This window comes from Pteropus medius, unplaced genomic scaffold (genome assembly GCF_902729225.1).
Source record: "Pteropus medius unplaced genomic scaffold, Ma_sr-lr_union100, whole genome shotgun sequence".
NCBI lineage: Eukaryota > Metazoa > Chordata > Mammalia > Chiroptera > Pteropodidae > Pteropus > Pteropus medius.
The window spans coordinates 56798939-56802800 of NW_024349800.1; positions in this window are offsets into that span (position 1 = coordinate 56798939).

Consider the following 3862-nt stretch of genomic DNA (forward strand, 5'->3'; position numbering starts at 1 on the left):
ACACTACATGTTGAAAGTGAAAGAGACTGTCTACATTTCCTCACGTATGTTTTGAAGGCAAAACACCTGTACATACATTAATAATAATGAGAATGTTCATAATTTTGAAGATAATGACAACACAGCTAACATTTATGTAGCTCTTTATGTGTCAGGATCCAGGAAAAGGCGCTTATTCATTCATTTCATAAACATGTGATGAGTGTTGGATATGTGTCAGCCAGGGCCAAGAATCAAAGATACAGCTGTAAAAAAAAAAAGAAAGAAAGAAAAATGAAAGGGATCTGCCTTTGCTACCTACACTCCGGTGAAATCCTTTACGTGAATCACCTCATTTATTTGCAAGTGTATATAGATTCCTAGTCCTTACCCTAGACTCAGGAGGCAGGTAAGACTTTTTCTTTCATTTTACAGAAGAGGAAACTTAAACTCAAAAAAGTTAAATATTGTGTCCACGATTCCAAAGTGAGAACACGATCAAGGCAGTTTTCACACCCAGGAATAGGATTTTACAACCTGTGCTCTGAATCACGCTGACACCTCAGCATCATCTTCCCCCACGGCTGCACTAATCACATTCCGTGTAGGAGGAAATGAGGTTCAGTTACTCTCCCCAAATCCCATATCCGGAGTTTGAATGTAGGACTTCTCCAGCTCAGTCCACTCAATAGTCCATACACATGCTTCACACGCTTAGGGGTGCACGTGTGCGTGCACACACACACACACACACATACACGCCACAATGCAACCTCTGCCTCCAGTCTGCTCTTTTACATATGAGCAGTAGCTATCGAGAGGGATGCAGATTCTTTGTGAAAATGGCTGGGCTGTCATATATAAAGGAGGAAAACAACCTCCCTCTTCCAACTCTCATACCAGAAATTTCATTACTGCAAGTTGTGTTGTTCGTTTGAAATACAGTAGGGTTTGTTTATTTATTTTTCTTTGATCTCAGCCTTGTTCATATCCTTATATATTTTTAAAACCTGTCGGTCATCAACATGCTTCTAAAAGTAAATATTATGCAAAAACAATATGCTCAGAAAAACGTCTTTCTTCCCCTAAACCTTCCACTCAGTTTACCTTTCCTCCCTTGTGAATAATCAATTATATATTTTTTTGGTTTATCCTTTCTGATGTTCTATCCTTTTTTGGTGTTTCATTTTGCAACAGTAAACAGATCTATGTATCTTATTTTATTTTACCTTCTTCCTTTACCCCAAAGCTAGTACATTACATATACTTTGTGATGTGCAATAGATCCTGGAATTCACTCTCTATCACTCCCTAGAACCTTCCTCATTCATTTTTACAGCTATATAGCACTCTGTTGTATGGATGCAGCCATTTATTTAACCTATTTCCTGTATTTGGGCATTTAGATTGATTCCAACATCTTGCAATTACAAAGGATGTTGCAAATAATAACCTTATGCAAATTTATTTTCCTATAGTTGGATGTGTATCATCAGACAAATTCTTAGATTTCTGAGTAAATTTAAGAGGTAAATTTGTGAACTTCTGGGTCAAGAGGTAGATGAACATGTAGTTTTATTAGATACTGATGAATTCCTCTCCATTGTTGTGCCTTATTTATTTCCATCAACAATGTATGTGACTGTTTTCCTACAGTTTTTTCAATAGTGGGTTTTATCAAGCTTTTTAATTTCTTGCCAATCTAATTGATGAGAAATGATATTTTAGTTTTGTTTTTAATTTACATTTCTAGACAATGAAATTGAACGTATTTCGTGTTTAAAAGCCATTTTATACATTTTTGTGTTTTTTTAATATTCTTTGCTCATTTTAGTCTTCTCCTACCAATGAAAAATAGTCTTTTTATTAGTGATATTAGTCATTTATCTGTGATATCTACCACAGTTTTTACCTCCCAATTTGCCCATTTTTTTGTGACTTTGTTTATATTTTTTATCATGATTTCACAAAAATTTTTGTTCTAAATTTATTAATCTTTTTTTTTTAACTGATGCTGGATTTTGTGTTATGAACAGCCTTTCCTTATACTTGGGTTATAGAAGAATTTTCTCTAATACTTGGATAGTTGCATTTATTTTTACATGTAAGAGATCTGTTAGAAGTATTTTCCTACACATGATGTAAGAAAATGATCTAATTTAAACTATTTTCAGAAGGCTATCCAGTTATCCTTACACCTATTATAAAACACTTTCCTCAATGATATGAGACACTAAATTTTCAAATTCAGTTCAATTTTTTTCTGGACTTTTCTTCTGGACTTCCTAAATCGTTCTCTTCTGTCTGATCATGCATTAGTATGTTTGAGTCGGGCGCAGCACTGTTTTAATATCTGTTAAAACTAGTCCTCCTTTTCTTATAGTCCTTTTACTGTATTATTGTAACTATTATTTTATGTTTAATTTTTCCATATGGATTTTAGTATCAGCTTCTTTATAGTAAAATAGTTGGTATTTTTGTTGGGATAAATTAAAATTTCCCCCAGTCAACCAATAGTTGCCTGGAGCACACGCTTTTACATATTTCTCAGAAAGAACCTGAGAATACAGTATGTCTTGAGTTCTTACACGTTCAAAACCAATTTTTTATAACCTTCTTATCTGAATGACGGGTTGGCCCTATGTCCTTGAGTTACTAATAAAACTCCCACTGTAGCAATGCTTTATATTTGTTCTTGAGAAAACTGATGGACACATTTCATAGATTTGTCCAAACCCTTCTACCTCAGCCTCCAAACCGGTCTCCTTGCCCTCAGTATCAAACTCTGCAGTCCATTCTCCTTACAGCATCCAGATTTATTTTCAACTGCCGGACTCCTCCATGGGTTCCTTTTGTCTTCAGGATAAAAGTCTGAGCATTCTTGTGTACAAGTACCTTCATTCCCAGGCTCTGCTGACTTAGCCAGGAGCATCCATGCCCTCTACCTGCCGTGCAACTGACATTTTCCAAGACAGAGCCTCCTGTATTTACCTGAACACCCTTCAGCACCTTTTGCTCAAGCGTACCCTCTGCCTAGAAATCTATCTCCCCACACCCCCAAAACCTTATATCTTCAAATGACTCAGCTCTTGGTCTTCTCAAATCTACAAGCTATATTAAATGTGTGTCTTCCCCACTCGCTTACTAACCTGGGCTACACGTTATCCCAGGCCTAAGCCTTTGCTTGTGTCTCTCCTATCGTCAGTTGCTTCATTCATCTCTTCATCCACAGCTTGACTCAGGGCCTGGCGCCGAGCAGCCTCTCAGTTATGTCTTGCTCAGACGGCGTTGGAGAAGGTAGTGTCTCAAACCTGAACACAGCGCTTCGCAGTTTTTAGAACACAGTTTGTTGAGAGATGATTCTCCACGGTGTTTCTATACATCTCCTATCAGCTTTTGTTCCGGACTATCCTTTCAAAGATGTCTGTGTAGCAAAAAAAAAACCTTGGAAGACAGTGGTTACATCTCCATCTAAGACAGGGAGGACTTTTTTTCCTTGTCAGTATAACATGTCTCCCTCTGGGCAAACGTGGGGATTCGCCAGCAGCACCTTGGGGCTTCCTAAGCTCAGGTCCCTCAGTGGTGACACAAACCCGCTGTGTGTACAGCACCCACACAGGTCCCTTTGTATCACCCCTGTGGGTCTTGGGGAGCCAAGGGCACTGACGCAAACATGAAGCTCACGGGGCCTGCTGTGCCGTGAGTAGTAAAGTCCTTTGTCTCTGACCCAGGAAATTGCTTGTTTTCTGCCAATATCTGTAAAATGGTGTCAGGCTCACTTGTTGGCTTTCAAGCCGGTTAAAATTTCAGATGCTCCACAGTCCTTTACAAGGGTGGCCATGACGTGCCAAATAGGAAAATAGCCCCTTCCAGAGCCATAGAG